The following is a 22,420-nucleotide window of genomic DNA, read 5'->3' as shown; positions in this document are numbered from 1 at the left end:
CTACACATAATACACGCTGGAGAAGATGTGGAGAAAAGGGAACCCTCCTACACCGTTGGTGGGAATGTAAGTTGGTGCAGCCACTATGGACGACAGTATGGAGGTTCCTTAAAAAACTAAAAATAGAGTTACCATATGATCCAGCAATCCCACTTCTGGGCATATATCCGGAGAAAATTCTAATCCAAAAAGATACATGCACCCAAATGTTCACAGCAGCACTATTTACAATAGCCAAGACATGGAAGCAACCTAAATGTTCATTGACAGATGAATGGATAAAGAAGATGTGGTATATATATACAATGGAATATTAGCCATCAAAAAGAATGAAATAATGCCATTTGCAGCAAAATGGACGGACCTAGAGATTATCATACTAAGTGAAGTCAGAGAAAGACAAATATCATACAATATCACCTTTATGTGGAATCTAAAAAATTATAGAAATGAACTTATTTACAAAACAGAAGCAGATTCACAGACATAGAAAACAAACTCATGGTTACCAAAGGGGAAGTGGGAGAGGGATAAATTAGGAGTTTGGGATTAACAGATACACACTACTATATATAAAATAGATAAAAAAAGGTCCTGTTGTATAGCACAGATATTCAATATCTTATAATAAACTATAATGGAAAATAATCTGGAAAAGAATATACGTATATATATATATATATATATATATATATATATATATATATATATAACTGAATCACTTTGTTGTACACCAGAAACTAGCACAATATTGTAAATCAACTATACTCCAATTAAAAATGTTTTTAAAGAATGATGTTCTCTTCCCACTTTCCTGTATGTTCTGGGGTTTCTGTTACAAGCATGTAAATAATTTATAATGTGCAAACAATAAATGCTGGAGAGGGTGTGGAGAAAAGGGAACACCCTTGCACTGTTGGTGGGAATGTAAATTGATACAACCACTATGGAGAACAGTATGGAGGTTCCTCAAAAAACTAAAAATAGAACTACCATACAACCCAGCAATCCCACTACTGGGCATATACCCTGAGAAAACCATAATTCAAAAAGAGTCATGTACCACAATGTTCATTGCAGCTCTATTTACAATAGCCAGGACATGGAAGCAACTTAAGTGTCCATCAACGGATGAATGGATAAAGATGATGTGGCACATATATACAATGGAATATTATTCAGCCATAAAAAGAAACGAAATTGAGTTATTTGTAGTGAGGTGGATGGAGTTAGAGTCTGTCATACAGAGTGAAGTAAGTCAGAAAGAGAAAAACAAATACAGTATGCTAACATATATATATGGAATCTAAGAAAAAAAAAAAGTCATGAAGAACCTAGTGGCAAGACGGGAATAAAGACACAGACCTACTAGAGAATGGACTTGAGGATATGGGGAGGGGGAAGGGTAAGCTGTGACAAAGTGAGAGAGTGGCATGGACATATATACACTACCAAATGTAAAATAGCTAGCTAGTGCGAAGCAGCCGCATAGCACAGGGAGATCAGCTCGGTGCTTTGTGTCCACCTAGAGGGGTGGGATAGGGAGGGTGGGAGGGAGGGAGATGCAAGAGGGAAGAGATATGGGAACATATGTATATGTATAACTGATTCACTTTGTTATAAAGCAGAAACTAACACACCATTGTAAAGCAATTATACTCCAATAAAGATGTTAAAAAAAATAATTTATAATGGGAAGAAATAGAAATCTTTGCAAGAGGGTGAAGCAAAAACCATGTAGGGTCCAGTGGGAGTGTGTTTTCCAGAAAAGCCTTTGCTCAGGAACGGCTCGGACTTGGTGAGCTGAAGAGCTCATTTCCCCGTAGACACTCTAGCTCCTTGAATGTTCTGGTGGCCCCGGGGGTGGCCCTGGCCCTGCTGGGGCGGGAGGAGAGGGTGGCTGACCTGGGGCTTCGGCCACATGCAAATGTGTGCCATGACCTGTCTTCCCATCCAGCCCGGTTTATAAAACATGGGGGAGGAAAACACCGTGGAGACTCTGAGCCAACCACAGAGAAAAAACTCCTTCGTGGCATGAAGGGGTTTGGGTCCTGCCTAAGATGCGTGCAAAAGGAGTGGTGAACACCAGATTTGAGGCAGGTGGAGTTTTATCCCTTCCTGCACAGGGTCCCCACAAGATGCCCTTGGCTTCTAAGGGACCGGTACCTGTTCAATTCCCGGGAGTGGCCTTCCTGCCCATTCATTCATTCAGTCAGTCAGTCAACAAACTTCTATTCCCCATGTGTTTGCCATGCTCAGTGTGAGATATCATGGGAAGGGCACAGACACGGTGGGCAGGACAAAAAGAATTTGGACATCAAGACACAACCTAGTGCCATCCTTCAAGGACCATCTCAAATGTCACCTCCTTTGAGAAGCCTTCCTTGACCTCTCAGCCAGCAGAGATCTCTCCCTTGTCCGAGACTCTATAGCAAAGAAATGGAAGGGTGCAAGCTTCTGGGTATCAGAGCCCCGGGTTCTAGTCATGCCTCCATCACTGAGTGCCAGATGTGACCTTGGATAAATGCTTTGACAACGCTGGGACTTCATTTCCTCATTGAGAGAATGAGAGATTGTACTAGGTGGTTCTGGAGACCTTTGTAGAACCATGTCCCTGGAGGGGAAATGAGCTGCTGTGGGGAAGCAGTGAGCTCCCCATTCTAAGAAGCATGCAAGCAGAGGCAATAGGGTCAGCACACTGAATCTTCAGGGTTCATCTCCTCACTCGTTGGCATCCAAAAACTGTTATGGAGATGGGCGGAATGAGCCAGTCTTAGTAAGTTCACCTTCACTGGGCATGGTGAAACAGAGGTGTCTTCCTGCCTCCCTGTCTGGCTCCCTGAAGCCTCCAAGGATCCCAGGTCCTGGGTACTGGCCCCGCCCTGTCAGGCTTGCCCAAGTCAAAGCCACAGTCAAGTCAACTACAATGAGGTACCACCTCACTCTGGTCAGAATGGCCATCATTAAGAAGTCTACAGATGACAAATGCTGGAGAGGGTGTGCAGAAAAGGGAACCCTCCTACACCGTTGGGGGGAATGTAAGTTGGTGAAGCCACTATGGAAAACAGTATGGAGGTTCCTCAAAAAACTAAAAATGGAGTTGCCATATGATCCAACAATCCCACTCCTGGGCATATATCTGGACAAAACTGTAATTCAAAAAGATACATACACCCCTGTTTATAGCAGTACTATTTCAATAGCCAAGACATGGAAACAACCTAAAAGTCTGTGGACAGATGAATGGATAGAGAAGATGTGGTACATATATACAATGGAGTATTACTCAGCCATAAAAAAGGAACAAAATAATGCCATTTGCAGCAACGTGGATGGACCTAGAGATTATCACAGTAAGTGAAATAAGTCAGAAAAAGAAAAACAAATACCATATGATATCGCTTATATGTGGAATCTAAAATATGACACAAATGAACTTATCTATGAAACAGAAACCGACTCACAGACATAGAGAACAGACTTGTGGTTGCCAAGGGGGAGGGGGGTGGGAGATGGAGTGGGAGTTTGGGATTAGCAGATGCAAACCAGTATATATAGAATGGATAAACAACAAGGTCCTACTGAATAGTCAGGGAACTATACTCAATATCCTGCGATAAATGGAAAAGAATGTGAAAAAGAATGGATATATATATGTATAACTGAATCACTTTGCTGTACAGCAGAAATTAACACAGCATTGTAAATCAACTATACTTCAAAAAAAAAAAGCCTTGCCCTAGCCACATGACTGCTGCCCTCTGCCCAATTCCACTGAGGGAGGCTGATCTCCTTGGAATCCAGGGAGTCAACGTTCAGAATTCCAGAGCTCTGGGCTCTGTCAGCGTGATACGTTTTTTAGAAAAGAGTGGGAGAGGTGCATATTTCTTAGAGTTGATCTGCAGAGCTTGGAATCCCCCAAGAACGGAGAAGCAGAGAGGAAGGGAAACGTTGGGCCCATGTCCCCAGCTCAGGCACTCACATCATGCCTGGACAGAAGAGCCAGGCAAGCCTGGGACGTGTCTTGGTTTTTGTCTGGCTGGATGACCTGGGGCAGCCGACGTAGCCTCTTGGTAAAATGGGCATAGCTTCCCCTGAAAAGGGTGTTGTGAGACTGGTAGCAATGTGTAAAGTGCCTGCAACTTTGTTTGCATGTTTCTAAGTACATTATAGAGTAACCTCTGCATGTAGGAACTATTATTATTATCATCCCTATTTTACAGATGGGCAAACCGAGGCACAGCCTGCATGGTGGAGCTGGAATTTTAAACCCAGGTGGTCTAGGCCAGACCCCCAGATTTGATTTTTGATTTTGTTTTTTAGCTTATTATTATGGAAGTTTTGAATATGCACACAAGTAGATAGACTAGCATCATGAAACTCCACGTACCTACCACCCAGCTTCAATAATTGCCAAGTCACGGTCAATCTTGTTTCTTCCATACCAAACCCCACCCCAGCTCTTCTGTATGATTTGAAGCAAATCTCACACGCCTATCATTAACCTGTAAATCTTTCAGGGTGCATCTCTAAAAGATAGGACTCTTTTTTTCAAAAAGCATAATCGCATACCCCTTATTCCATCTAAAAGAAATCAACAATAAATCCTTACCAGCATCAACTATCCAGGCAACTATTCCCATTTCCAGTTGTCTCACTCTGATGGCCAAGCAGTATTCTAAGTGCTTCCCATGAATTAATTCAGGTGATCCACACCTATCTTAAATGGAGGTACTATCTTTATCCCCATTTTATAGATGAGAAAACAGAGGCATAGAGAGGTGAAGTGACTTGTCTAGAGTCACACAGCTAGTAACTGGTGGAGCTGGGATTTGACACCGGAACCTCACGACACTGTCTCTATGGTGTGAGGACAGTGGTAAACGAGAGCTGGCACCTGCCCTCAGGTGTCTCCCAGGTGACGGAGAGTATGCCCAAGGGTGGGAGCACAGGAGGATTCCTGGGGAAGATTTGGACCCTGCCCAAGAGCACCAGATGATCTCAACTGTGCAGCGCTCATGTACAGCTCTGTTTCCTTGGCTTCTCTGCTAGGACGCCTGACACAGCCAAAGCGTGACGTTGTTAATGGGTGACTGGCACCATCGCTCTGGCTGGGATGAGGGGGCCGGCTAAATCTGGAGGTAGGGAGTCAGAGGCTGTGGCAGCTAGGTGGGAGAGGAGATGGTGCCTGAGATGGAGGGGGGATGGAGGGAGGGAGGAAGGCAAGGAGGGAGGGGGAGAGGGAGGGATGGGAAGAGGGAGGAGGGAAGAGAGGGAGAGAAGGGGAGATCCAGGGAGAGAGGATGTGGGAGGGAGGATGGAGGGAGAGGGGGATGGAGGGAGTGGGGGATGGAGAGGGGAAGATGCAGGAAGGGTGAGAGAGAGGGAGGGGGAGGTGTAGGAGGAGGAAATGGAAGAAGGGGGATGGATTCCAGAGAAGGTGAAGCATCAGTAGCCTTGAAAAGGGTGGGGAGAGGGAGAGCAGAACAGCGGAGGGAAGCGCTCTGGGTCTGGGGTTGGTACCTCCACCTGCAGGATCTCAGGTGATCCCCAACTCCTCAGAAGGCAGACAGAAAGACCTTAACGGTTTCTCTCATCCCCAAGCCTCTGCTTCTCTTGAGAAGCAAAGGTCTGTCAGCTTCCTTTTTCCTTCATTTCTGCCTTTTGTAGTTGATGTACAGCACCCTGGGACTATTTGTCCTGGCGTGGAAAGCTTGTCCCCGAGAGCCACATTCACGCCTCCTTCACTACTGTTGAGCCCCTGGCACGGGTGGGCTCCTGGTAAACATTTTTTCCATAAACACTCTGGTATTCCCTCGGACTAGCCCAGGACCAGCACTCACAGGAAGAAGCTCCTGCTGCCCTGCCGTGCGCCCTTGGGGACCTCTGGGCAAGGGTGGGCTTCTTCGGGCCGACTGAGAGGAGACAGAGGCAGTGGTGTGCTGGCACATGTTACCAACTGGATCTCGGGGTTGGGGGGGAAAGCGCTAACAGATAGCATCTGCAAATTTCCGTGTTGTAAATATTCCCACTGTGGCTGATTTCAAGCCCAGTTGAGCTCATGAAATTCCCCACAATGTGACGGTTGATTCCCGCCTTGCCCTGCCCAGAGCCCCAGCAACCACGTCTCAGGAACTTGCCTCCCTGCCCACCTACCCCGCTGCACAGGGCAGGAGCCCTTCCAACTCCTAGTCATCCTTCAGATCTAGCTTAACACCACCTCCTCCGGGAGGTCTTCCTGGACTCTGAGTGTCTCTGCACAGAGGCCCTTAGCTTCTGTGCTCTCATGGCTCTCAGTACATTTATGTAAATAGCTTGTTTAATTGGTTCTCTCCCCACCAGCCTGGGAGCCCTCTGACTGCAATAAATGTCTCAGTCTTCCCTCCACTGTATCCTCATCTCCTAGCGCTGGGCCTGGCCAAGGGCAGGTGCATCAGGAAGTAGTGTGGAAAGGATGAATACTGATGATGATGATGTCGACAGCAACACGTATAGCATCTTCCATATGCCAGTTCTGTTCAGAGCACATAACAAACATCAACTCACTCAGTCCTTACAACAACTCTAGACAGGCATTGCTAACCCCATTTTACAGATGCGGAAACTGAGCCTCAGCAAAATTCAGCGGCAGAGCCCGGCCTGTGAAAGTGTGCAGAAGTGCCTCCCTCAGTCCAGTAAGAAAGGCGGGGCTCGCAGCCTTGTCCTCATCTTAATAAACAACAAAACAGGCTCCGACTCCCACGAGGGGCTTGTCCAAGTTTAGGTAAAGGGCCTTGGCCAAGCTCATCGGCTATTAAGTGAGTGGGAATGGGGTAGGATTCAAACTCAGGGGTTGCAGATACAAAAGTGCTTTGTAAACTGCCAGGTACCCCAGATGTGTTAGGGCCATGGAATTTTCGAGCTGGAAGAATCTCGCCATTTAGAGATTTTTTTAGTCCAACCCTATATTAACCGTGAGGAAACTAAAGCTCTAAGAGGGAAGTGACCTGTCCCTGGTCGTGCATGAGTGCCCCGACCCTACCCCTCTGCACACAACCCCACGATGCCGGTTACTCAGTGGCAGTGTGCACTGCACTTTACAGTTTATGACAGGGAGGTTTGCACCCTGATCAGCGGTTCTTTCCCTGATCCTCACATAATTGTCCTGCGAGGGGATGTGACGCCTATTTTATAGGCAAGGCAGCAGAGGCTCAGCAAAGTGATGTATCCAAGGTCACAGACTCCTAGGTGGGGACCCAGGTGCCAACTCCCAGAGCCACCAGAGAGACGACAAGAACCAAAGAATAGCCAAGTTGATTGTGATCGAGTGCATCGGGCAGACCCCGCTCATGAACCCCTCCTGACCCTCGTCCCCCAGCTATGGGGCTGTCTCCTCAGGGCTCCCAAATGTCAGCCTGGGGCCAGGCAGTGGGAAGGCTTGGAGGTGACAGTTAGAGCTGGCTTGATCCCCAGCTCCTCACTTCCCTCTGAACTTCGGGGATAGTAGTAGCGTGTCCCCCTCCGTGTTGTCTGGGGCTGAAATGAGCTGGTGCTGTCAGATGCTGAGCCCCGGGGCTGGCACGGAGCTGGGGTCCCCCCACGGTAGCTGCCATCAGAGTTGCTTTTGTTATTGTTAGTATTACTGTTATTAGACCTATCCTGGGCCGCTGACTCAGCACGTGCCTTTGAGCAGGTGGCTTTCCCTCTCTGGGCCTCAGTTTCCTCATCTGTAGGGCAAGCAGGGGGGTGATTACACAGATTATTTTGTAAGGTCTTTCCCACTGTGACAGCCTGTGATTAGCAGCTTTCTAAATCTGTTCATTCTGGTGCTGGGGTGGGTCTCCCCACTGTAGTGACTTCCTCTTAATACATATTCCAGACATTGGTGTTCCCACATGCACACACACACACACACACACACACGCAATTTTCTTTCTCTTTGCACGCATCCGGACTGCCACATTGTCAATCGCTCAAGCACAGGACAGTCTTTGCTTCTCTGAATCCACAGTCCTGGCAACGTAACTGCTTGTTGAACGTTTGATGAATTGCATTGCTATTAGCAGTAGTGAGTTCCCTGTCATTGGAAGTATTCAAGTAAAGTCTGGGCAGTGTTTTTGGTGTATTTGGACCACGATTCCTTAAATTCTATGGATTTAGCCCTAGGACTACATATGGCTGTCCCATCCAATGCATGGCTCCCCTGCCCCTCGGCCTTTCTGGTTTGAGACACATATATTAAATTTGTATGATATGAAGGTACTGGAATCGCCCATTGTATGTCAGTAGATTCACAGACCCTATCTCCCTTAATTCTCCAAGAACACCATAGGAAGTTCACACTGGGTAAGACACCATCCAATTTCAGGGAGAAAAGTAAACTTCAGCAAGGTCACTAACCCACAGAAGTCCACCCAGCTGTGAAGCAGGGTTTGGCCTCAGACCACCCAACATCTGCACTTATTCTATCCCACACTAGGCTGCCTTCTCCTTGTGGGAGGAGGAGAGAAGCAGTGGCGAGGTGTGGAGGGTGCTATTACTCTATTATATAACCCTGCAGAGGAACCCTGGCTTGCAGCTCAGCTGGCACAAGGGGTTGTGTGTCCTGGCCCGTGACTCTGAGACCTCCCCAGACCCTGCTTGTGGGTGCAGAGCCCCAGGGTTTCTCATTTCAGTGCTAAAGCAGTGGAACATTCCAACTTTTTGAGCCGGGATGGAGGAGCATTTCTGACACCACGAGCTTGCCTAGCCCCCGTGTACTTCACAGTTTGGGAAGCAGCAGGAAGAGCCTGGGGGATGACGTCCCCGGCCTATGGGAGACTGTGGCAGACGGAGGCCACACCCAAGCAGCTCACCTTCCCACACACCCAGCTTGAAGCCTGCCCAGGGGACACAGGGGCAACAGTTCTGTGCCTCTGCTCACTGCCAGGTCCCTGAACCTCTCGGAGCCTCAGTTTCCTTATCTGTGGAATGGGATTGTTCACTCGTAGGCACTCAGTGAAGGATCACTCTTAGTAGGAGTTTGCATCTGGTGCGATGCCAAGTCCACTGCCTCCAGCCCCTGGCTGCCTGGACCTGATTCCTACGGAACCCTCGGAGCCAAGACCACATTAAAACAATCTGGTTTGCAAATGTTTAATGGGCCAGTCACACACTGAGGGGGGAGGCAGGCAGACGACAGCTTCGATGGTCTTCTCCCAATAGGGTCAGGCAGAGAGGGTTGACTGGCTCTCAAACCTGTCTCCAGAACATTTGATTTTGGGATAATTCAATGAAGCAAATCAAGAACCTAAAAAAATACCCTTTACTTTTTGCTTGGTATTTCTGAAAACAATCAAAAGAACAGGGAAAGCCTCCTGTCCTTCGATTAGGGAGATAAGAAACAACCAAAACTTTTCGGACCAGGGGACTGATTAAATATTACACGTGAAAAATGACGCTCCAAAGAGTTCACCAAAAGAGAGAGAATACTTCTGATATCAGGCCAGGTGGGAAAAAAAGCTGGGCACTAAATCATATGTATAACACAGCAGGAAAAAATCTGGAAAGCAAAATACCAAATTATTACTAGTAGTGGTTGCCTTTGACCAATGGGATCCTGTGCTGCTTTTGTGTTTTCTTTATTCTTTGTAGTAGCCTTCACATTTTCTATAAAGAACATTGACTAGTTTTGGATTGAAACTATTTAAATAAGCTAAGTGTTCTCTCCTATTTTTTTCAAAATAGAGAATGAATGATGGGTTAGCTTGTGTAAGAAAGATAATCGGCCAGCTCATGCTCAAAGAAAAGGCCTTGCTTCCTTAAAAACTGGTAAATCAATGCGTAATCATGTTTTCATATAAAATGAAATGTTGAGTGTCTTTATGAGCTGTTTCTTCAATGATTTCCTGTCCTACCCAACCACCAGTCCTGAGCATGAGACAGGCTGGGACTTGGGACCCTTTGCTGCATTGCTGCAGTGCTTGCGCCTGGACAAACATCTCCTCCAGCTACAAATTACAAAGAAATTACAAGGGACTAAAAATAAAACTGTGTGCATGTACAGCTGGGGCAAATTACAGACAAAAAGATACAAAAAGACCAAAAAAACCCCAACTGCCACTTCTGAAGAGCTGGGCACAAAAACAGGGTGTCGCCAGCAAAAGCAGGGTACTAAGCATGACCCCTGCACTCAACCCCACCAGAGGGGTGGGCAAAACACCTAAGCCACCCCTCTGGCTGGGTCCCTGGCCACACCCCTACCCTCACCCCATATAAGGAACAAGCTCGCCCCTCTTCCCGGGGCAAACAAGGGAAACTGTTACTTGTTTCCACCCACCCTCTCCCACCCGCTGCAGCACGGGCCCCAATAACTCTTGCTTGAATTTCTTGTCTGGCCTCTAGTCAATTTCTATTGCTTGGGGAAGGCCAAGAACCCTGGTCAGTATCAAGCAGGTGGAGTCAGTGCGCTTCTAAGAACCCAAGAAAGAGCACCCAGGTGGGGAGCTGCTGAGGGAGACTCTGGGAAGGTGGGATTTCCTGCTGGACTCAAAAGCCACTTCTTGTCACAGGATTCAGCCTGATTTTTTACATCTGGGGTCCCAATGAACCAAAAATCCTTCCCCAGCATCTGTTCTTCATTTTGACTCATGTCTCTGTCACCTGGGTTTCGTCTTTGAGGGATTTTTTTCACGATGGTTGCAAGGATGGCATGTTCTCTGAGCCCTTTCACATTCAGCATGTCTTTCTGCCGCCTTCACTCACGGAAGACCATTCGCTGTCACAGCCTGCTTCTCTCCTGAGTCTGGAGACGCTCCTCTGTTGGATTTGGTGTATTTGCTGCTGTGGAAAACCTGAAGGCAGCCTGATTTTCCTTCCTTTGTGTGTTGCCCGCCGCTTTCCCCCCAGTTCCCCCGCCTCTGGGTTATCTGGCTGCCCGTCTTCACCACCCTCTCAGGTCATCCTCAGTCAGGCCAGTGCTGGCCCTTGAGGCAAACCTGCAGCAAAACGAAAAAGGCTGGGAGGTAGCATCACTCTGCAGGCATCCAGATGCCAGCTCTGCCATTTACCAACAGTGTGACTGAGCCAGCAGCCGCCTCGCTGGGCCTGGGTCCCCACACTTGTAGGACTAGCGACGTTATCTCCTGCCTGCGGGTTGTGGTGAGGCCCCAGCAGGATCAGCCCCGGCCATCAGGATCTCATTAGCCCTCGGCTTCCTTTTCTGCCTCAGAGTAACCGTTGCCTCCACGGCACCCCAGATCCAGGCGTGTTCTGTGCGGTGACTGGCCCGGGGGGCCCACCTCCACCCGCTCAGCCACGGCCACCACGGTCCACACACGCTCTTGGAAGAAATTCCCCAGGCCACCTGAAAGTCCCCGTGGCTGTGACTTATTTTTGCAGTAAACACACGTGTACACCGCTGGGGACATGCAAGGCGGCCCAGTCAGGGCAGTCAGCGCCCAGCTGGGGCTTCGGGATGATGCCCCAGAGTGGGAAGGCCCGGGATCCCCCTGGCATCTCCAGCCCTGGCCCCTCTTTCGCTTCCCCACCTGCTCTCTCCCCCGCAGTGGCAGGGCTGGTCTCCTTGCCGCCCTGGCCTGAGCGCACCTCCTGATGCCCACCCTGACATCTTTGCCCATCCAGGGAGCCACGGCGTCCTCGTGGGGGAACCAGACCAGGTCCCGATCCTAGCGCCGCCTCTGACCGGCTCTGTCACCTCTAGAGAGCGTTGCGTCCGCGCTTGGGGGGAAGCATCCCCGCTTAGCAGCTTAGCAGAGTTCTGAGGGCGAGGGTGCCCAGGGTAGGGCCGAGATACACACTCTTGGGGCCCTGGGTGGGCCCCCGCCTGGTCTGTCCCACCGCATGTCCTTCCCCATTTAGACCCGCCCTCCGCCTTAAAGGTCTAGGAGCCTCCTGGGAGAGAACTTGAACCCTGCCCACAACGACAATTCAGAGAGCATAGATGTCACAAGATGGTTATGGGGACATGCAAGCAGCAGAGAGGTAGTGGTGTGTGTCTGTGTGTGTACATGTGTGTATGTGTGTGCAGTGTAGTGTGTGTGTGGTGTATTTATTTGTGTATATTTGTGTGTGTATGTGTGTGTATGTGTGTGTTGTGTGTGTGTGCGAGTGTGTGTGTGTGTGGTGTGGTGTATTTGTGTGTACGTGTGTGTACATGTGTGTATGAGTCTGTGCTGTCTCTGTTGTGTGTGTGTTTATGTGTGTGTGTGTGTGGTGTGGCGTATTTGTGTGCACATGTGTGTACATGTGTGTATGTGTCTGTGCTGTCTCTGTTGTGTGTGTGTTTATGTGTGTGTGTGTGGTGTGGCGTATTTGTGTGCACATGTGTGTACGTGTGTGTATGTGTCTGTGCTGTCTCTGTTGTGTGTGTGTTTATGTGTGTGTGTGTGGTGTGGCGTATTTGTGTGCACATGTGTGTACGTGTGTGTATGTGTCTGTGCTGTCTCTGTTGTGTGTGTGTATGTGTGTGTGTGTGAGCGTGTGGTGTGTGCAGTGTGTGTGTGTGTGATGTGTGTGATGTGTGAGTGTGTGTGGCAGGCTGGCACACAGAGGCCCAGGAAGGGGAAGGTGGAGATCCTGCCAGTTGGCTCTGGGTTCAGGAGGCTCAGGACAAGCAGAGGACGTGACCGTCCCGGGTCCTCTGGGCTGGCCCCTGGGGTCACAGGAGCAGGGTGCTGTGTCCAAGTCTCCCAGGCCCTCGCCTGTCTCTCCCACAGGCTCCGCACTCCTCGTGGGCAGGAGCCTCCGAGCTGGGAGCCCGGAGAGTCTCTCCCGAGTGGTTCGGAAAGGAGGGAATGAGCGGGCCCTGCGCGGTGTGGGCACTTTCACACACGGTCCCGCTGTGTCGGCCGCACAGAGGCTGTGGATGGCGGTCTTGATGCCCTGATGCAGGTGGGAAGGGAGGGGCTCAGGCCGGTCAGCGACCTGCCCTGTGTCACTCAGCAAGCAGTTGGCCAAGCCCCGATCAGAATGCTGGGCTGTTGCACAGCGAGGCCGGTGCCCTCCACCACGGCCTCTGCCCAGGCGCTGGAGCTGGCTGGAGGCCACCTTCGGAGAAGCTGGCACTCAGGGTCCAAAAGAAGGGACTTTGCAGAGTGATGCAGGCCTACCAGTGGCTGCCACGGGACTCCCTGGGGTCGGACCCCATTCCCTTGGGGAAGGCACCCGGGCTCAGAGCTGGTGGGCTCAGAAGTCTCATCTGTGCCCCAGAGCCTTTAGGACATGGGGGCATGGCAAGACCCACAGAAAGGAAGCCTGGGAACTTGCCACCCGACTGTTAGTCTGCAGTGACAAAGAGGCCTCCTTGGAACACCTGCTCTCTCCAGGAGGCCAGAGGCCACACTCAGGAATGCCAGTGCTCACTGGCCCTGGCGTCTGATGGCCAGATGCCCTTCCTGTTGTCATTGCAGAGTCCGACCTCCCAGGAGGTCGGCTGAGCCTACCAGGGTACAGGCCCTAACAGCCAGGAGGGCACTGCAGGTCCCCTGGGGACCAGGCTGGGGATGGACAGAGGGGTAAGATGAGGCCCTGGCCTTTGAGGGGGCTCACAGGCTGCAGGAGAGGCAAACACACAGATGATGCCAACACAGCATGGCTAGTGCTGTCACTGAGGGGCCAAAGGCAGTTGCGGGGCACCAAGGAGGGACCTAGCTTCTGGGAAGGGGTGTAGAAGGCTTCCTGGAAGGAGGGACCCCTTCATCTCAAAGGCTGAGTAGGAGAAGAAGCTTGAGGAAGGTGTGGAAAAGCATCAGAGGCATGGGAACAGCATGAACGAAGGCTCAGAGGTATTGGAGAGCATCGTGTGCTTAGGATCCTGGGTAGTTCAGATTTTCCTCAGTTTCACACCAGCTTTTTCCCCCTCTCTGCTTGGAAGAGTCAAGCCCTCCAATATGGTCTCAACTCCACGGTTGGGTGTTCCTGCTTTAGGCCTGGGAAGTGCTTCATCTCTAAGGCACTCTGCAGCACCATCACAGGCCTATTTTAGAGTTCAGCCCCCAGAGGCTGGTGTGGGGAGGGGACTGCCTTTGCCCTCCCTTACCTGGGGCTGTTTGGGGGAGAGGCTGCCCTTGTAAATCTGCTCTGAAAGTTCTTTCTCCCTGTTGTAACCAGCTCAGTTCTGCCTCAGTGGCCTTCCCCAGTCCCGCACCTCTCAACGTGCCAAGCAGGGCCTCAAATTCAAATGCCCACAGGGGCCCATTAAAGTTCGGTGCTGGAGGTGAGAGCAGATGCTGGCGCTGGGGGAAGGGTGGGCACTTGGAGGGCCAAGGTCTGACCTAAAGAGTTGTGTGTGGCCAGGTGGGGCGTTAAATTTCAGCCTTGCCAGGGCCGTCTGCATTCCTAGAGAAGCTGGGAAGCTGAATTTTTATGTGAAATATCCCACTTTCAAAATATTGACTCTTTTAAAAAATGCTGGTGGCTAAATACTTAGCACATCTGTGAGCCTGTTGGTTCGTGGGCTCTGATTGAGACTTAGGTATAAAAGGTTGAAGCAGAGATGATGGGATCCCAGGCCCAGGTCATGGCGGGGGGCAGGGCTTTGAGCTCTGCTCTCCTACCTTCAGGGACATGGGACCCGCCCAGGGAACAGGAGGCCAGTATGGAAAGAAGGCCTTCATGGGGCCAACAGAAACCCCCAACCAGGCAGATCCTCCTTCCCACAGCCTGGAAGGGCTGGGATGCTGGGCCCCAGCTTTGCTGCAGGCCACTCTTGACCACAAATAAAGTGGCTGCTTATCACTCCCTGTCTCGGCAGCTTATTCTAATTCTCCGCATAGCACAGATCACTTCCTAATATTTCCTTCCCCTTCCCTCTTTTCAAAGAGCCAGCTTTTGGTTTTTCCTTAGATGGAATACTGATATTAACGTTTTTTTCCTTTTTAATTAATCATTTTGTTTTGTCATCATTATTCTTTCTTCTACTTCTTTTTCTTTCTTTCTTTTGTTTTTCTTCTACTTTTTTTGTCCATCCACCTTCTTGAACTGAACATTTTATTCATTTACTTGCAATCTCTATAAACAATAATATAATAATCATCATCATAATAATTATTATTAACATGAGTTCGACTATGAGTATGGCTTTGTCTGTATCCCATAAATTTGATTAACAGTGTTCTTGTAACTGATCTTGTCTCAGATATCTGTAATTTCAGTTTTGATGATCTCTGATGGGAGAGTTCTGAGGAAGAGCATTTTCTAAAATTTACAAGTGATTTGTGATGTTTAGTTTCTATATTTGATGTTAATTTCTACAGTATGGTCAAGTAATGTAGCCAGTAAGAGTTTTATATCTGGGACTATATTAAGGTTTTCTTTAGGGCCTAGAACATAATCAATTTCTATAAATATTCCTTGGAATGTATTTCCTTTGTTGAATACAAAGTAAGATAATTTATCATAATTTATAATAATTATATGTTACAAATATAACATACTATAATTATATATATATATACTCTTCAATTCTTCTAATGGTTATCTTTAAAATTTTAACAAACATATTAAAACTTGTATCCATCTATTAGCATCAAGAGTAGAAAAATAACTGTTCTTCCAGCTAAGAGAAAATCTTTAGTGTAAATCAACTATACTTCAACTAAAAAAAAATCTTTAGCACACTTTTCCTCCTCCCTTCTTTTTCTCTTCTCACTTTTCAGATTTAGCTGAAATAATACATTTTTGTTCCAGATTATTTCCTAATTTTTATGTCTATTTTAAGCATCCTGCCTAAACAGTTACAAAGCTTCACAATCACAGTACAACCAATTTGTTAGCCATAGTTTAGAAGTGAACTGGTTTAACTGATCAGCTAATTTTCCCTATAACTTGTCTTTCCTTTTCTTGAATTATCTGATGGGATTAATTCCCCATTTGGCTGGAAGGTGCAATCTCAGAGGCTCTGGAAGGACCAGAAAGCCTGCCTACTGCAGTCAGGGTGTCACCCTTGCTGTATAGGTATTCATAGTAGGTGCCATGCGCTGGGCTGGGTTCAGTCTTTTCCCTGGAGGGGCTTTCAGTTGGGTGGGAGAGGCAGGACACAGCTTGATGCTTCCTGAGGCCCAGATCCACCTGCAGGGGAGCTAGGCTGGGAGCTGTCTGAGGCCTCGAGTTCTCAGGGACAGTGTGTCTGTCGGTTCCTGAAATGACATGGGAGGGGGCGGTGATACAGCCCTGGGTACCAGGGTTTGGGGGCCCTGAATTTCGGCCATGGGGATTAAGAGGAGGGATCTGGGGATGGTGGCTTTGGGGTCTAGGGCAGGGGCAGGGCCTGAGTTCCTTTCGAATTTGCTCCCCCCAGAAAGCCATTTGCTAAGTCAGTGTGTGTCCATGGCTGGTCTTCCCGGTCAGGCCACACCCCCTTGGAAATATGGTCACTTGGGGACCCAAAGGAAAGAAGAGGGAACACGATGTCACAGGTACATGTCGGCACAGTAACAGCCACAGAAGCTCTGGGCTTGCCCAAGTGCCTGGCACTCTACAGTTTACAACACCCCACGAGGTGTCTGGCACAGGCGCTGCTGATTTCGTGAGGCTCAGAGAAGCAAAGTGACCTCGCTGAGCTGGCTCAGCCAGCTAGCGAGTTTGGATCGGGGTCTGGAAGCCAGTTCTCTGTGCCCGCCTTCCCAGAGCTCCACTGGCCAGAGAAATCAGAGGGGCCCAGAGGCGCTGGGGAGTGTGGGCTGGAAACCTGAAGTGTGAGCCCTCAAGGGAAAAGTTACAGGGCTCCCACAGATGTGCTGCCTAGGGATGTGAGTGTGGGCATGCTGGGGCACCCTGTTCCCTGGGAACCCCCAAGCTGCAGTGACCCCACTGCAGGGCAGACAGCACCTCTGCTAGTCCCAGGTCCTTGCTGCCGTCCCTCTGCTAAGTGGGCACCTGCAGTAAGCCTGGCCCCTGTTTGCACTGCACTAGCACCACCTGAGATAAACCTCGCCATGTTCCTATAAATAGGAATGACTATCCCCATCGTACAGTTGAGAAAACTGAGGCTCAGAGAGCTTCTCCAGCAGTAAACGGTCAGAATTTGAACGCAGAGCCTGTGCTTGTTCCACCCTGCTTTGTGCTGTGATGATTTTTTTTGGAGGGGGTTCACATTCTTCTAGCCTATAGAACCCTACAGATTCCAGAGTCAAAGGAATACTTTACTTCTTGGGTTTGTTCTGGAAAGTATATTTTGATTGAGGAGTTGTGGAAGTTTTGCTCAGGGAGGACCCATAGGATGAGAATTATACAGTCCGACTCCAAGGGAGAGAAAGTGGCCCAGTGCTCAGAGGGAGAGGGATTTAGCTTCAGTCTAAGGAAGGACTTTTTAACAGTGCAGCCCTCTGGAGATGGAGCGGCTGCCTTGCACAGTAGCGACCTCCCCGTTCCTGGAAGCACGTGCACAAAGAAGTCAGGGGATTCCTGGGCCGGCTGGGTGTTGGAAGGGAGGTACTCAGTCTTAGTATCAAGTCTTAGGAAGTTCTGATCATTTGATCTATGGCTCTGGGATACCCTAAGTGCCTTCTGAATCCTCAACACAAAGTCCTGCACGGTGTGCTTTAAAAAAAAATTAGACTTTATTTTTAAAGAAGTTTCAGGTTCACAGAAAAATTGAGCAGAAAGTACAGAGAGTTCCCATATACCTCCTACGCCACACGTGCACAGTCTTCCCCACTTATCAACATCCTGCACCAGAGTGCTGTGTTCTTGCAATCAATGAACCTACACTGACATATCACATCGCCAAAGTCCGTGGTTTACATTAGGGTTCACTCTTGGTGTTGTACATTCTATGGGTTTGGACAAATGTATAATGACATGTATCCACCATTACAGCTTCATGCAGAGTAGTTTCACTGCCCTAAAAATCTTCTGTGCTCAGTGCGTTCATTCCTCCCTCCCCCCAACGTTGGCAACCACTGATTTTTTTCACCGTCTCCATAGTTCTGCCTTTTCCAGAATGTCATATAATAGGAATCCTGCAGTATGTAGCCTTTTCAGATTGGCTTCTTTCACTTAGTAATATGCTCTGTGTGCTTTTAGTGCCTGCCAAGTGACCCGTATTCACTTATTCATCCGTCCACCCTTCCATCCATCCATCCATCCATCCATCCATCCATCCATCCATCCACCTATCCATCCATCCATCTTCCCATCCAGCCATCCACCCACCCACCTACCATTCAGTCATTCAGCAAATACTGACCAGTGCCCACTTTATGGTAGGCACGGTTCTCAGTGCAGGCGAGCCAGCTGTGAATGGACAGACATGATCCCTACTTTCATTTTGAAAACCAGAATCCCCTGGTGGGTCTGCGGGGCAATCTCCAGTGCCCTCTCTGACCCCAAGGCTGCACAGGTCAGAAAGGCAGCCATTAGTGTTACCCTCGGATCCCCTCTGAACTTTTTATCCAGACACGGTCACTGTGTTAGCAGAGACCACGTGGCATGGCTCTTTCCCCTGCTTGGTGCCGTTGGCCAGCATCTCTCCAGTTTGGTCTAATCCCATGTCCTTAGTCTCACCATTCGTCAATCATCGGAACCTTCCCCTGCTTATAAGTGACAGACCTGAGTCCCAAAGAGGTCAAGGCCTTTCCCGGACCCTGAGCAGAGGGTTTTGCTCAGTTACGTCCTGGCTCGGAGGCTCAGTTTCCTCATCTGCTCTGTGATGGCCTCCGAGCGCATGGCTGCAGGGGTTTTGTGAGTTCCCGGCAGAGCTGGGATGAGACCCTGGGGTCCTGCCTATGTGGCCAGCATGGGAGCCTGCATTTGCAGTGTTCTCCAAAACCCCTTCTCCTGGCTCTTCCCCACCCCCTGTTTGACTCCAGGAGAAAAGCAGTGAACTCTTCCTTCAAGCTTGTGGGGCTCCTATTGTGGAATGTCCTCTTCACCCCGGCTACTGCCAGGGCCCAGAAGGACACAGAACAGTTTTCCTCCAGATAGGGAAGGTGGACGGTGTCCTGTGGGGTCGCTCACCCTGCCCCCAGCCACCCACTGAGAGAAGGAATAAGAGGCGGGTTGGCCCTGGGGCCCCCATGGCCCACTCCTGGGCCAGAGCTCCCACTTCCTGTGGACTGATGGGAGCCCCAGGCAGCCTGACTCAAGGAGGCACATTCTAACCTGCCTGGGAGAGCAACTCCCACCTCCCTCCCCGACGCAGCCTCGGGAAACTACCTGCCCTCGGCAGCTCTGATAACGGCTACGATTTATTGAGCACCTACTGCACATGCGACACTTCACTTCATCAGCCCATTTCTGTCTTTGCCCCCCATCCTGCCAGGTCAGCTTTCTGGCTCAGGAAACTGGGAGAAAAACGGACTCAAAAACATTACCCAGGGGATGAGAGCAGAGCTTGGTGCCAACCCAGGGCTGGATGCAAAGCCCACGCTCTGAACAAACAAACTGTTTTATCCCTCCGTCCTGGACAGCCAGGACCAGATGAGAGGGATGCGAAGCTTGTCTGAGTTATCACCACAACTGCCCCAATGCACATCAGCCATCGTTTACAAACCCCCCTCTGTCTGTGGTCTGATTAACTCCAGCCGCCCCAGGAAGCAGGCGAGCAGGGTACTTTGCAGACGAGAAACTGAGGCTCAGAGAGGTTAAGTAACTTGTCCAGGGTCACACAGGGCCAATGAGCAGTAGGGCTATGAGTGAAAAGCCAGATTCTTGAGTCTAAACCTCACACCTTCCCTGCTTCACCACCCTCTCTGCTTTAGTACAGGAATCCACCCAAAGTCTATAAAAGTCAGGTCACTAAATGGCTCACATAAATACACACCTGCCTGTCTGTCTCCTCCATTCAGGGAGAAGACAAACCTAGAACAAACAAGAATGTTTCTCTTGCTGGGAGCCCTTCTTGTTACCTGTAGGGAAGGAAGGGAACTTTCCCAAACTCCCTAAGACCTGAGGAAAACTTCTCACCCAGCCTGGGAATCAGCCCCCATGTCACCCATCTGCCCGCCCTCCCTCTGTGCTTGGTCTGCCTGTCCTTCCCCGAGAAGGTGAGGCGGCTGGACCAGCCCCTGCCCGGCACCCACCTTGTCCGGAGCACAAACGCGGGCACTTCGTAGCTCCCTGGTCCAGCGGGGCTGCCCGAAGGCCCCAGTCCTCCGAGGAGCCTCCGGAGCTGAGCTGGAGTGGCAGCGGGAACATATCATCTTTCAAGGGCTGGGCTGTGATGTCATCACCCTCCTGGGCACTTCCTCCCTCCACCTCCAGCCTAGGCCAGAGCTCCGACTCTCCTGTCCAGAGCCGGCCCCAGCCAGGCTGGCTACAGTTTCCAGAACCCAGACCTACAGAAGCCAGGTGGGTGGCTGCATCTGCCCAGGGCTCCTGCTGCCCTCTGAGCCTGGGGAGCTGGGCGAGCCGCATGGATGATTTCCAGGTTAGTGCACAGAGTGTTCTCTTGTGTAGACAGGCTGCACTTTAGAGGCTCGGATTGGCAAACGTGTTCTGGGCTCCAAGTCAGCCGGGATTTCAGCCCCAGTGCTGCCACTTTCCCGGCGGAAAACCTTGGGCAGGTGACTTAACCTCTCTGAACTCTGAAAGGCAGCTGATGGTGACAAATCTCAGAGAGGGAGTGGTGAGGATTAGTAACAGTCCTGACATGTATATAATTTTTACTGTGGCAGGCGCTTTTTTAAAGCCCATAAATGCATTAACTCACCTAATCCTCCCAGGAACCCAGGCAGTCTGGCTCCAAAATCTGTTCTTAACCACTTTCCCATCCCTTTTCTCAACTAAATGAAATTTGGTGTGAATATTGGATGCATAGCAGGTGACCCCTAAAATACTAGTTTTCTTCTTTCTGGTATTGAGCTAGGTAGCTGACACACTTCACAAGTGAATACATTTGTCTAATAGCACATTTATTGCTTATCATGATTTCTTTTCCCTATGCGGTTGTTTTGTGTCTGAGTTCAGGTGTAAACAGTGGGCATTTACACAGAAGGTAGAAACAAGGGTGGCCAGGGAGGCAGGGGAGTTCTGATTTTTTTTTTATGTCATGTATACTTCCAAAGGGATGACGGCAGCAGAAACTCGGAAACATCTTCAACGATAGAACACCTTTCCCTGTCCTGTTTTCTGGTGACACTTAAGGATTTGTGCCTCTGAGACTCAGCCATTTCTTTGGGGATGTTTGGCTGTGGTTTCCTCACACTTCAACACTGATTGGCTTTCTTGGCTTCGCTCTGGAGACTTACTGACAATCCACAGCACTTAACACTCCCAGAAGCTTAGAAGCTGGAAAGTATGGGGGCCTTCGAACATTTTTGGAAAAAGTCTTATAGCCTTTCCTTCAAAAGAGAGCCGATAACGTGGGTCCGGTGGGACTGCGGGAATAAACGGGAGGGTCACAATTCCACCTGCTGTCTCCCCTTCCCCTGTAACTTCTGTGAACCAAGTCTTCAAACCAGCGACTGAGTCCAGCTCCATTATCAGAGATACAGGGAAACTGAGTCCCAGAAGGGTTAACGGGGAGGCCTGGGATCTAGGCCTGACTTGGCTGTGAGCTGGTTGCATAAACTTGAATGTGGTCCTTTCCCCGACCTGGTGTCTCAGTGACTCCTCTGCACAGTGGCTGGTTCTACGGTGCTGGGACTCCTTGATCTGAGGTTCCTGACTTCCTAGATGGGAGCAGGGATCTTTGGACAGGCTGCCTGGTGCCCACCAGCCCTATAACATGGACTGTGCTATATGCTTTTTCCAGGAGAGAGGATCTATAGTCTTCGTCAAATTACTGAAAGGATCTTCTATGATCCAAAGCATCTTGAGTCCCTCAGATGTCAGATAGAGAGAGAGACCTAGTGAGGTCCCTTCCAGCTCCCATATTCTAGGGTTCTACATCTATGAGATGAGAAATCTTCAAAGATCTGAATCCAGTGCTGATGCTTCTGTAAATACTATTGACAGAGAGGCTCCAAAAGGCATCGTCCATCTACACACTTCTCCATCCACCACTGTAATATAGTTTTTTTGGGGGGGGGGTGGGGAGAAATGCTATCTTGACGCAGTTTTGAAGTCCTGGTTCGCGGCTGGTCAGTTCTTCTTGAACAGCTAAGTTCACACTCCCATCACTTCCCTTCTCGGGCTTTTTCACACTCTGGGCCACTATGCACCTGCCCTAATCATGCGGGGGCCAGGTACCAAACAACTATGGACAGCCCTTATATCCTGGAACTTACAAAATTATTCAAATTAGCCAATCCACAGGGAGCCTGAGAAAGCTGCCTAACCCATCCTGCTTGCTGTACCTAAGCTCTCCCTGTAGCACCAGCTTGCTGTTACTCTGTCCCCATGTGCAACCCCTGTGTGGCCCTGCCTGGAAGACTTCTCTCCTTTGGGGAAGTAAGTAACAAAAACTTCTGCCTTTCATCTATCTGAGTGCCATTGTGTCATGTCTCTCCAACAAAAGAATCTTTAAATCTTGTAAAATGATCACCCACTCTTCCATTCA

At 49.6% G+C, this 22,420-nt stretch overlaps 1 protein-coding gene across 4 annotated transcripts in view; it reads right to left on the bottom strand.

Moving 5' to 3' along the window:
• BDKRB2 (bradykinin receptor B2) overlaps positions 1-20,389 on the bottom strand; it is a 35,946-nt gene extending 15,557 nt beyond the window's left edge. For 2 of the 4 annotated variants that reach the window (XM_061181223.1, XM_061181224.1), the window contains exon 1: positions 20,001-20,388. The gene's annotated coding sequence lies outside the window, so the exon portion shown is untranslated. Of the gene's footprint in view, positions 1-20,000 lie in introns of all 4 variants that reach the window. The other 2 variants (XM_061181225.1, XM_061181222.1) reach the window with 2 other exon arrangements.
• Between the last annotated feature and the right edge of the window lie 2,031 nt (positions 20,390-22,420).

Source organism: Eubalaena glacialis, chromosome 2, assembly GCF_028564815.1.
Source record: "Eubalaena glacialis isolate mEubGla1 chromosome 2, mEubGla1.1.hap2.+ XY, whole genome shotgun sequence".
NCBI classification, from domain to species: Eukaryota; Metazoa; Chordata; class Mammalia; order Artiodactyla; family Balaenidae; genus Eubalaena; species Eubalaena glacialis.
Note: the sequence above shows the minus strand (reverse complement) of the source record. Positions and strands in the feature narration are given on the sequence as shown.